This window comes from Lutra lutra, chromosome 1 (assembly GCF_902655055.1).
Source record: "Lutra lutra chromosome 1, mLutLut1.2, whole genome shotgun sequence".
Classification (NCBI taxonomy): domain Eukaryota; kingdom Metazoa; phylum Chordata; class Mammalia; order Carnivora; family Mustelidae; genus Lutra; species Lutra lutra.
Genome location: NC_062278.1, coordinates 129026317 through 129039924, shown reverse-complemented (window position 1 = coordinate 129039924; position 13608 = coordinate 129026317). Strand labels below are relative to the sequence as shown.

The following is a 13608-nucleotide window of genomic DNA, read 5'->3' as shown; positions in this document are numbered from 1 at the left end:
GGGGTCTAACTTATATATATTAGACAACAGAGCAAATTCTAAGATAATAAAAATCTTTTTAAAAAATAAAACAAGACTTGTAATCTGAAAGGTCAGAAGCACACCATATCCAGAAAACTCTGATAATGATTCCTTCCCCATCTATTCCCCAGAATTCAAAGATAAATAAAAATTCAGGGTTTTTTTTCCATTTTTAAAAATTTCAAGTCATCAGATGAGGCGGGGAATCACCCTTGCCTCAGATACCTCCATAGTAAAAATGAATACTGGAAGACCATGAAACAACATTTACAACCTTCTCAGAGAAAGACATTCTATAACCCCCAAAAAATTTTTTAAAGATTTTATTTATTTGAGAGAGAGAGAAAATAAGCAGGGGGAGCAACAGAGGAAGAAGCAAACCACATGCCAAGCAGGGAGGTAAACCTGGGGCTTGATCCCAGGACTCCAAGATCATGACCTGAGCCAAAGGCAGAAGCGTAACTGACTGAGCCACCCAGGTGTCCATATAACCCCACATTTTGTACTAACTCAAGATGACATTCAAGCATGAAAACACAAATGGTACTTTCAAACATGTAAGACCTAAAGGGACTATAGCACCCATGAGCTCTTATTTAAAAAGGACGTAATCATAAAACCAAGAACAAACCAAACCCAGATAAAGAGCCTGGAAATGGAACAACCACTATGGAAAAGAAATGATAGTATTCAATCCATTCAAATGTAGAAAGCGTAGAGATTAGAACACAATATTCTGGAAAAAAAAAATATAAAACTGGAATGTAGAGAAGAGGAAGAAATACATGTAAAACATTCTAGAAGTAACAACTTAACTGAAAATGGGAGGTAAAGAGGAGAAAGAAAACTTGTGTGGAAATTTTGTTAGCAGGACCTCCATAGATATCCTTTAAAGCTGTAAGTCAAATTGAGGGTTTAGGAATACCAGTTAAACACTTGAAAAACCAAAGCCAGACTCTAAGTGTTCTAATTCAATCAGAAAACATACACATGAAAGAAAAACACAGACCACAAAGCATAAAGATGACAGAACTAAGGCAAGTATTTTTAGATCACTGAACATAAAAGGAATAAACTCACTTATTTAAAAGATTCCATTTTGGAATGACAACAAAGGTTGAATTAAAAAAGAATGAATACTCAAAAAAAGCTATGCATCTGATAGCAGATTTTTGAAGCAAAAACTTCAAAAATAAAATAAAAGAAATTGGAGCCTATTATTTGCAGCCATAGTAAAATATTCCCTGAAAAATAGATAAAACACCTTTGTGGGTTTGTCCAAAGACCGTGTATAAAATAAATATTAAGCTACAAACAAAAACTACAGTGGACTTCTAAATAGTAACTACAGTTCAGACCAGCTTCTCATTTAAGGAGGCAGTGTGAAAGCATACTATAGTTTTAGTCTCTCACACCATTTAAAAATAAGAAATACAGAGTACCACTTACGAAGAGAAATTTTCAATGGACTGAAAGAAGGTAAACAGATGGGATCAGATTGAAGAGTAAACAGAACTTAGGTTCTATGCAGGAGGATAGAGAAGATAATTGCTACAAATAAAAGAAACAGCACTCAAGGGTGATCTATACCTGAATTTGACTGAAACCAAGAGCAGAGGGAGACTGGAAAAAGCAGCATCCAGGTAGGTCAAACCTTTGTAGATCTCTCCTATCCCTAAAGGAAAGACAAAAGGTGATAAAGTGGGATCTTGGAGCAGAGAAAGCAAGACCACCAAAATATCCACACCAGCAGTATGGCCCATCCATCCCTTCATTCTCATTGAAAATAGTAGTAACCTCACATTGCCCCCTCCTAAACAACCAATACAAACAGAGGCAGAAGTCTGTTTCCAACTACACAGAAAAGTGGACAAATAAAAGCAGTTGCAAATACCAATAAAATACTCAATAAATGAAAGAACTTCCACCCTTGGAAGGAAACCCACTATAGCAGTCACAACAAGACCTCAAGTTCATTATATTTACCATTTTTAGAGAGGTAAGAGAATGTTGTATTCCTGAAATGAGACTGACCAGTAATTAAAAGAAAAATATTTTTAATGAAAACACAGTCACTGGGCTGAATAATAAAAGGCACAGCTAAAAATGTTTTGATTTGGGAAGTTGATTATGATACTGGAGTAAGAAATTCTTGCAGAAACCAGTAGAAATAAAAGCCAGGTAATTCCCAGAATTCTAGCCATTTAAAAAAAATAAATATACACAGGAATCAGCAAATTTTTCTGACCAGGTAGTGAGTATTTTAGGTTTCACAGTTCTGTCACAACTGTTTAGCTCTGGCATTGTGGTATGACAGTAGCCATAGATAATATGTAAGCAAATGAATGTGGCTGTTTTCCCATAAAATTTTACTAATGCACCCTGAGATATAAACTTCCTGTCATTTTCACATGTCATGAAGTATTCTTTTGATTTTTTTTTTTCAAATTTAAAAAAGCAAAACCTTAGTTCACTGGGCTATACCCAAAAAAGGTGGACAGAGAGATTTGTTCCACAGACTGTAGTTTGCCTGTACTAGAGTGAAATTTCAGAACATAAAAAAGGAAGAACTAAAAATCTACCAGAGACAAAAAACAGATTATCCACAAAGTGAATGGAAAAAGAAATGGAACAACATCATTCAAATACTGCAAAATAGAATTCTATCCCTATTTATATGTGAGGGCCCAATAAATACATTTTCAGACATGCAGATGTGCAAAAAGTTTACCATCCACAGACTATCTCTAAAAGAAGTATTAAGGAATATTCTTCAACAAGAAGGTAAATGGAGTGTAGAGAAAACAAGTGGAATGTAAGAAGTAATCATGAGCAACAAAATTAGGAAAATGTATTCTTAGAACCAAATAAATATTGATCACAGATATACTGTTAAGAGTGAAAGGAAGTCAGGGTGATATACTATGAATCTTTATTAGAGTGAAGAATACTGATACTGATAATTTATATTTCTCTAACAATGACTAGAGTTAAAGTATGTGTGTTAAAAATGTAAGGTCAATCACTAAGAGAATAAAAATGAAACGGAAAACCTTCTAATCAATTTTTAGAAAAAGACAATTAAGTGGAAAAAATTAGTAAAGAAAACTCAATCAACTAAAAGACGTAAGTGTTAATCAGCATTCTTTTGGTGGCAAGTGACCTAACTTCAACTTGGAATTAGCAAAAAAAAAAAAAAAAAAAAAAAGGAAGAAAGAAAAAAAGGAAATATTGGCTTACAGAACTGTAAAGTCCAGGGTAGTACTGACTTTAGAGACTCAGACTTTATTTCATCTCTTACATAATGGTTTCATCTTTTCACTCTTAGCAAGTTTTTCATATGTGACACCAAGATGATCACCTGATAGCTTCAAGTTCAAATGAGAAAATCCCTTTCCCCTAAGTTCAGTCAAAAGCCTAGGATTTGTGTCTCTTTGACTCTAACTGGCTTAGTTTGGGTCCAGTTCCTGAAGGAATGAGGCTTAGTACTAGACTTGTAGATTCAGGTCCATTCCAAACCATATGTTTTCCAAAGGGAAATTAGAAAATATGGCCATAAAAAGGGGAATGCTATGCAAATAAAGAACAACAGATATCCACTATAGTAAGAAAGAAAAGACAAAAAGATAAAGACAGTACAAAATAAATGGCCAGAATAAGTCCAAATATAGTACCAAACACAAAATTCACATTGGATTAAAAAGTGAACTGTATACTACTATTCAGATTCATCCCTAACACAGAGGTAAACGTGAAATGAATAGTAACAGGGGTTAATCAGATATGGAACATTAATGAGACAAGCAGAATTCAAAGCTTTTTTTTTAAAGGATTTTATTTATTTGTCAGAGAGCATGAGCAGGGGGGGAGTGGCAGGCGGAGGAAGAAGCAGGCTCCCTGCTGAGCAAGGAGCCTGATATGGGATTCAGTCCCAGGACCCTGGGATCATGACCAGAGCCAAAGGCAGACACTTAACCGACTGAGCCACCCAGGTGTCCTGAATTCAAAGCTTTAAAAGAGATTTTTCTTTCCAACAGTTGGCCATGAAAATAGGTTATGAACTTTATGCAATATATAAATCTGATAGAAATACAAGGAAATTATGGACATTGGGGTGGGTGTGTGCTATGCTGAGTGATGTGAAATGTGTAACCCTGATGATTCACAGACCTATACTCCTGGGGCAAATAATACATTATATGTTAATAAAAATAATTTAAAAAATAATAAATAGGAAAAAAATGCAAGGAAAAATTGTCATCAACAGCCATGTAAAAACCAACAAATCAAACAGGCAAAAAAAAAAAGAATTAGTAGGCTTTCATAGAGGTACTCAAAAGTATACCTGATACCCAACAAATACACATGGAACCATCATAGAAGTGCCTATGAATTAAGGCATGAAGGAAATTGCAACAACTTAAAATATAAACTGAAATTAACTAAAAACTAAAATGCACATACCTGGAAAGTTATAAATTAAGCTAAAAAACATTCTTAATAAACTTCAAAATAAGTGTTAAACTAAAGCAGAAGTCAAAATACAAATTATAATCTTTCTAGAACTATGCATTATATTTATTAAAACCTATGGGATCTGAACAAGGAGAAATTTATAACCTATAGACTAAAATAAATTGATTGGCTATCCTCTCAAAATGCATGAGAAAGGATGACAAAATAGACCCAAATACATAGAAGGAAGAAATTAAACCATTTTATTTAAACAAAAATAAATCTATTAATTTATAAACACACACACACACACACACAAACATACTCTGTGCCAAGCTCTCTTCTAAATATTTTAATTCACTGGGTGCTCACAAAAACCCTTTTTTGTAGATGCTGTTATCCCCATTTTACAGATAGGAAAACTGAACCACAGAAGGTTAAGTAACTTGTCAAAACTACCAATATATAGAAGAATACATCATAAGTAAGTGGGTTTTATCCAAGATTGCTTCAGTGGTTTAACTTTGTAAAGTCTGTCATTAACAGATTGAAGATGGAAAAAATATATGTATATAAACTGATTCTTTTGAAGGCGTATGATAAATTTAATACATTTTTGGGTTTGGGAAAAAAGAATCTTAAAACTAAGCAAACTTAAGAAGTGTAACTTGTTAATGATAAAGATTACTAACCCCACACCCCAAAAATAAACAGCTAAAACTATAATAGGGAAAAATCCCATTCATTGATTTTTTTAAAAGGTGGAAAATATATATGAAGAAGACACAAAACTCACCAAAAGATACAAAGACTATTTGCCATGTTAAGACTAATTTATTAATTTATATAATCCCCCAGAATATGTCATGGAACTTGATAAGCTAATTCTAAAATTCACATAGAACAGTAAATATACAGGAATAGCAGGGAGTTTGGGAAATAAAGATGTGGTGAGAAACAGGGTTATGTATATGATAAAGATAGTATCTTAAATGTGTCAAGAAAAAAAACAGTAAAATGTGTCTCTTTGGTGAGTGAAAAAAGTACATATTAAACTGATGGCTGCATGTAAATAAATAGACTTTAAAAGCTTAAAAGAAATGGAAGAAATTTATAAGGAAATCACCTATGGGTTTGAGTACATTTAAAAAGTGACAAATTCTGTATCACAACCAAAAGGCAAACAAATTGGACTGCATTATGTGACCAGCGGTGTTCTTTTATAAATCAGATTCTTTAAAATCAATAATAAGAATGTGAATAATGACCATTTCTAAAACAGTCAAAAGACAGAAATTTCACCCAGGAAATAAACATGAAAATTCCCACTTCACCCATAGTTAAAATGCAAATAGTTATGGTTTGCATATATATAGATGCAAATAGTTAACAGCCAATGATAACAATTTTAAGTGTATTTAAGCATTTAACAGAGCCCCCAAAATATATGAAACAAAAAATGCCAGACAATTCAACAATGACAGTTGGAGATTTCAACACTCCTCTTTCAGTAACTGAGAGAATTAGAGACAATAAGGATACAAAAGGCTTGAACAACAGAGTATGTTTTATCTAATCAATATATAGAAATCCCTCCAAAAAACAACAGTAAAATACGCATTTTTTTCAAGTGCACATGAAACTTCTCTAAGACCATATGATTAGTGAACAAAATAAGATCCCATAAATTCAAATGGATTACAGTAAATAAAGTGTGTTGTCTGACCAGAATAGAATTAAAGTAATGAGTCACTAACAGTAATCTGGGAATCCCATATTTAGAAATTAAATAATACTTCTAAAGACACAGGGGTCAAAGAAGAAACCACAGGAACCTTATAATCATTTTGAAATGAATGAAAATAAAAGAACATACAAAAATGAATGAGGTGCAATTAAAGGAGTGTTTAGAGGAAGCCTCAGAAAGGTCTAATATCAATAATATAAGTTTCTACCTTAAGAAGATAAAAAAAAGAGCAAACCAGACCCAAAATAAGTAGAAATGTAGAAGTAATAAAAATGAGTAGAATAGAGCTACCCTACAACCCAGCAATTGCACTACTGGGTATTTACCCTAAAGATACAAACGTAGTGATCTGAAGGGGCACATGCACCCGAAGGTTTATAGCAGCAGTGTCCACAATAGTCAAACTATGGAAAGAACCTAGATGTCCATCAACAGATGAATGGATAGAGAAGAGGTGGTATGTATATACAGTGGAATACTATGCAGCCATCTAAAGAAATGATATCTTGTCATTTGCGACGACGTGGATGGAACTAGAGGGTATTATGCTGAGCGAAATAAGTCAGTCGGAGAAAGAAATATGATCTCCCTGATATGAGGAAGTGGAGATGCAATGTGGGGGGTTTGGGGGGTAGGGAAAGAATAAATGAAACAAGATGGGATCGGGAGGGAGACAAACCATAAGAGACTCTTAATCTCACAAAACAAACTGAGGATTGCCAGCGGGGTGAGGGGGGTGGGGGGAGGGAGAGGGTAGTGGGGTTATAGACATTGGGGAGGGTATGTGTTATGGTGAGTGCTGTGAAGTCCGTAAACCTGGCGATTCACAGACCTGTACCCCTGGGGCTAATAATACATTATATGTTTATTAAAAATTATTTAAAAAATGAGTAGAAATCCATGAAATAGAAAATAGGAAAACAATATGAAAGAATTCATGAAACCTAAAGTTGGCTCTTTATAAAGATTCTTTTAAAGATAAATATCTGGATCAAGAAAAAAAGAAAATCAGGAGTGGAGGAGGCATCACTATAGATACTACAGAACTTAATTATAAAGAAATATTATGAACAACTTTATCCCAATAAATTTCACACCTTAGATGAAATGGTACAAAATCCTAACAAGACTCAAAGTACCAAAACTGATTCAAGAAGAAATGGAAAATCAGAATAGACTATAATAAGTAAGGATAATGAATTGGTCCAGATGGTTTCACTGATAAATTCTGTGAAATAATTAAGGGAGAAAAAATAATAACCATCTTTCACAAATACTTTCAGAAAATAACAAGGGAATACTTCCAAACCTTTTTTTTTTTTCTCTCTCTCTTGAAAGATCTTATTTATTTGACAGAGAGAGAGATCAGAAGTAGTCAGAGAGGCAGGCAGAGAGAGAGGAAGGGAAGCAGGCTCCCCCTGAGCAGAGAGCCTGATGTGGAGCTCGATCCCAGGAGCCTGAGATCATGACCTGAGCCAAAGGCAGAGGCTTAACCCACTGAGCCACCCAGGTGCCCCCCAAACTTGTTTTATAAAGCCAATACTACCCTGATACCAAAGCCAGACAAAGATACAGAAGAAATGAAAACTACAAACCAATATCCTCAAGAGCATCAATATAAAAATTATTACAAAATATTAGCACATCAAATCCAACAACATATAAGAAAGATATGGGGCTTATCCTAGGAACAGAATGCTGGCTGGCTGACATCCAAAAATCTATTAATTTAATACACCATATTAATAAATGACCAAAAAAAAAGTCATCATGGACACAAAAGCATTTGACAAATTCCAACATCCATTCACAATAATTCTCACGCATGTAAGGATAGAGGGGAACTTCCTTAACCAGATATGTTGTGGTGTTGGTCTGTTCTCATTGATCTTGGGAGGGGTCTTCTCTGCCTCTTGGACACAAACGTTTGTTTCCTTCCCCAGATTATGGAAGTTCTCGGTTATGATTTGCTCAAATATATCTTCTAGACCTCTGTCTCTCTCTCTCCACCGCCCCTCCCCCCAGCATCCCAATACTTCTGATATCGGAACATTTCATTCTGTCACTAATCTCTCTCAGTTTGATTCCTTGGGTTTTAATTTGCTTTTCCCATGCTGTCTCAGTTTCCTTTTCTCTTATCCTGTATCTCACTAATTCGTTTTTCTGCCTTGTATACCCTGGCAGTCAGCATATCTTAGAGTGCAATTCATTCATAGCATTTTTAAGTTTGGCCTGATTAGATCTCATTTCTGCTCTTAGAGATTCTATATTGTTGTTAATATTTTTCTCAAGTGTAGATATCGCCTTGATAATTGTTATTCTAAAGTCAATTTCTGCCATCTTGGTTATATCCATATCCATTAGTTCTGTGGCAGAGTCTGCAATCTCTGAGTCTTTCCTTTGTTGAGCATTCCTCCTCTTAGTCATTCTGTTGAGGGGCGGTTGAGGGATTGTGCAGAGTCCAAATTATTGACCAGGAAGATGCAGCTGTTTTATAGGGACTTTAGGGTTGTCGGCCTCTTGTTCTTCAGGCCTGTCTTCTGGGGGAGGGGCCTGCTGCGATGTTGCTCAAGCAATCCTGTTTGGGCAGAGTTGCCCTGCCCCCTGTTGTGGGGGGGGACGGATTCAGAGAAAACTGGTTTTGGTGGGGGGGGGGGGGGGCGGGTGTTTGCTTTCTGGCAGCTTCCCCTGGAAGCTTTCCCCATCTCTTCTGAGAGAGCAGAAGTGACTGTATCCAAACCCCTTGAGACCAAACCCTGTATGTAGAGATCCAGATAGATCTTCTTACATCTCAGGCTGATTTTGTGGGTATTCAGAATGCTCTGGTAGACATCCAGCTCAATTCAGGGGACTGGTTGAAAAAGGGTCCCCTACTCTCTGCCATCTTTTTCCCTGGGCACCCCCCCCTTAAAAAAATTTTTTTATTTATTTGACTCAGAGATCACAAGTAGGTGGGGGGTGGGGAAGCAGGCTCCCTGCTGAGCAGAGAGTCCAATGTGGGGCTCGATCCCAGGACCCTGAGATCGACCTGAGCCAAAGGCAGAGGCTTAACCCACTGAGCCATCCAGGCGCCCCATTCCCTGGGCCCCTTAACTAGATAAAAGGCATCTACAGTTAACATACTTACAGTGAAAAATTGAATGCCTTTCCCCTGAGATCAAGAACAAAGTAGAGATGTTTCTATTCATTTCAACTCAACATTGTAACTAAGGGTCCTATGTTTTGCAGTAAGATAAGGAAAAGACTGAAAGTATTCAGATTGTAAAGGAAGTAGTAAAACTATTTGTAGATTATGTAACCTTGAAGCAGAAAATACTTCAAATAAAAGACTTGAAGCAGATTCTATCACAAAGCTACCAGAACTAATGAGCTAGTAGTTAGCAAGATCTCAGAATACAAGTTCAATATACAAAAATTAGTTGTATTTCCATATACTAGCAGTGAACAGTCCAGTAGGGAAATTCAAATAAAAAGAATAATTCTCTTCACATTAGCATCAAAAGGAACAAAATATTTAGGAATTAAATATAACCAAAGAACTATAATACTTGCACACTGCAAACTGCAAAAATAATGCTGACCTAAATTGGATTAGAAAGTTAAGTACTGTTAAAATGTCAGTTCCACCAAATGTGCAGATTTAACAAATTCCCTACTAAAATCCCTGCAGGCTTTTGTTGTAATTGGCAGACTGATCCTAAAATTTATGTAGAAATGCAAAGTACCTAGAATAGACAAACTTTTTTTTAAAGGAACAAAATTGAAGGACTTGGGCTGCCTGATTTCAAAATTTCCTATAAACCAAATAATTGAGACATTGTAGCATTGGCATGTATAAAAATACATCAGTTAAACACTCTAGAAATAGACCCTAATATGGACGGCCAATTAAGTTTCAACCAGTGCAGAATAAATGATGTTGAAATATTGGGTATCCATGTACCCAAAAAAAAGACCCCCAATCCATACCACATACCATATACAAAAATAACTCAAAATGGATAAAAGACCTAAGTGTGAGAGCACAAACTCTAAAGCTTCTAGAATAAAATAGGAGAAAATCACTGTGACCTTGAGTTAGGCAAGAGCAATTAAAAAAATAAATTGGGCTTCCTTCAGAATTAAAAACTATTGCTTTTCAAAAAGCACCATTAAGTAAATGAAAAGTTTGAGAGAAAATATTCCCAAAACAGCTTGATAAAGGGCTTATATCCAAAATATGTAAAGAATTCTTACCACTCAATAATAAAAAACCAATAACCTATCCTTTAAACAAAGGATCTAAATAAACACAACTAAATTAGAGACTCAAATAGCAAATAGTTACAGAAAAGATGTTACATGAGAAGATGAGAAGATTGTTAGACATTAGGAGAAAGCCAAAACCACAGTGAGACCTACCAGACAGCCACTAGACCAACTAAAACCACTAGTTGACAATGATGTGGAGAAGCTGGAACCTCATACATTGAACTGATGGGGATGTAAATTTATATAGCCTCTTTAGAAGAGTTTGGCCACCTGTTAACATGTAAACATGCATTCATCATATGAATCAGCAGTTCCACTTCTAGGAACTGGCGCAAGAGAAATGTTCACCCAAAGACTTGCACATGAATGTTTATAGCAGCATTTTTCATTGTTACCCAAAATTCACACTGGTGAATTGATAAAATACAGTATATCCATAAGATGGAATGATACTTAGCAATAAAAGAGGAATGAACTATTGATAAACACAGTATGGATGGATCGCAAAATAAACTAAGTGAAAGAAGCTAGACAAAGTATAACCCACTTGATTCCATTTATTTAAAATTCTAGAAAATGCAAATTAATCTGTCATGTCCACAGATTAGTGGTTACCTGGGGAGAGGAGCAGTGATTATATAGGGGCATAAGTAGACTTTGGTTGGGAAGCAGGGGAATTGATATTTTCATGATCTTGAATGTTAAAATGCTTTTACAGGTACATACAAAAAATCAAATTTTCATGTATGAGCAATTCATTGTATGTCAGTTATACCTCAGTAAGTAAAAGAACTAATACATGCAACAACATGGATGAGTCTCTCAAAAATATCACTCTGTGTGAAAGAAGCCAAACACTAAAGACTACGTATTATATGATTTCATTTGTAAGAAATTTCTAGGAAAGGCAAAACTGTAGAGCCAGAAATCAAATCAGTGGTTGCCTAGTTCCAGGAATGAGAGTGACTACAAACAGGCACAAAGGAGAGGAGGGGCAAATAGAGGGATGAAATAATGTTATAAAATTAGATTGGGGTGTTGGCTGCACAATTGTAAAAATTTACTAAAACACACTGAACACTTAAGATCAATTAATTATATGTAAATTATATTTCAGTAAAACATGTAAAAAATGCAAGAGTCAGAAAGTTTCTAGCTTATGAAATTGACAGCTATTTTTAAAATATGATTTGTTAAAGATAATATTAATTCAATAAATGTGTGTATTACTACTGTATACTAAGCATTATCGGATATTGGATCCCTGACTAAGCAGGGAAAACAGACAGAAGCAAATAAATATCTTACCTGCTTTTTTTTTTCAGTGTTCAGAGGGTTTAAAATCAATGTTTAAATTTTAAAAACTTAAAATCAATGTTTAAATCTAAGGACATGAATTATCACTTCCCTGTGACATTGATATGGCAAACTGAACCATTCGTGGGGCCTCTTTAAAAGGTGTGTAAATCTAGCCTTCTGGAATCCACTAGAAAAATCCTCGGAAATATTTGATTTGCTTCTTTCTGTTTAAGAGAAACAAACCCCCCCACACACACACAATTTTTTTTTGCTTTATTTTTTAATTTATTTTAATTCAATTAACATATAAAGTATTATTGGTTTCAGAGGTAGAGGTCAGTGATTCATCAGTCTTATATAATACCCAGTGCTCAGTACATCACATGCCCTCCTTAATGTCCATCACCCAGTTACCCTTTACCCATCCCCTCACCCTTCTCCCCTCCAGCAACCCTGTTTGTTTTCTATGTTTGAGAGTCTCTTATGGTTTGTCTCCTTCTCTGGTTTCATCTTATTTTAATTTTTCCTCTCTTCCTCTATGATCCTGTTTTGGTTCTTAAATTCCACATATCAGCAAGATCATATGGTAATTGTCTTTCTCTGACTGATTTATTTCACTTAGCATAATACAGTCTAGTTCCATTCACATCATTGCAAATGGCAAGATTTCGTTTTTTGATGGCTGAGTAGTATTCCATCTTAACTGCTTCTCATAGAGGAAGCACACTGCAATAACAACTCACTCAAGACTCACTATGCAATAAGACAAACACTTTCAGATATTGATGGTTGAAACAAATTGGCCAAAACTCCCTGGAATGTAATTTGACAGTATGTAGCAACAGCCTGAATTTACACCCTTTGACTCACAATTCCAGTTTGTAAATAATCAGAAGTCTGGATAGAATTGTTCTATCCAAACAATTGGCATTGGTCACTGGTCATTCTAAAATTTAAAAATTCAGAGTAACAAAAATGTATAGTAATAGAATGGTTCAATAAGTCATGGTATCGATATGTTACATTTTGCAAACACTGAAATTTTGTGTTTACACAAAAACATAAGAGGGGGTTAGAAAATTGTAATATTTCATTATTACAAATGTGTATATCTATGATATACAAGCTAAAATATAAGGCTATAAACTGTGAACTCTGGGATTGCAAATAATTGTTTTTTTTTATACTGGTCTGTAATTTGTAAGGTTCATAAAATAAGCATGTAATTCTTCAATAGGAAAAATGTTTTCTCCCTGTTTACATAGGTAATATGTCTAAATAGGTAATAAATAGATGGTATGTATTCACAGAAGAGATAGAAAATATAATGAACAAAAAACTGCATCTAAAATTCACCATCCAGAGACAGGCAGCCTGTCTTCCCTACCAGACATTTCAATGCAAATAGATAACGTTTTACAAAAATGGAATTTATACTGCATATTATTTTGTAACTTGCTAAAAAGGAAGGAGAAAACAGCAGGATAAACAGAAGTTTGTTAGTCTAAAAAGAACAACTGATGGCAGCTAAATAGAATAAACAGTTGACTCAAGCAGTTTTTTCCAGTTGTGGTCCTTGGAGAAGGCAGCAGTGTGCCTGGAAGAAAGAGAGGAGAGGCAAAGGGATACAGACAAATGAAAAGGGGAGGGGTCATGAGAGGCGATGCAGAGACCAGCTGTAATGAAATTCGAGCAGTATATATGAGAGGCTTCTGCTAGACACTCCTCTTCTCATGTTGTAGGAGATAAGATAAGACCTCCATAAAGCACATGTGAGTGATGAGGTCCTGAGGGGAGGCTTACAACAGCCTATAGAATGAGAACTAGAATGTCAA

General features: G+C 35.1%; 1 protein-coding gene across 4 annotated transcripts in view; it reads left to right on the top strand.

Annotated features, from left to right (window-relative positions):
- Nucleotides 1-13608, top strand: part of PPP2R3A (protein phosphatase 2 regulatory subunit B''alpha) — a 210849-nt gene that overhangs the window by 186323 nt on the left and 10918 nt on the right. The gene's annotated exons all lie outside the window — the stretch shown is intronic.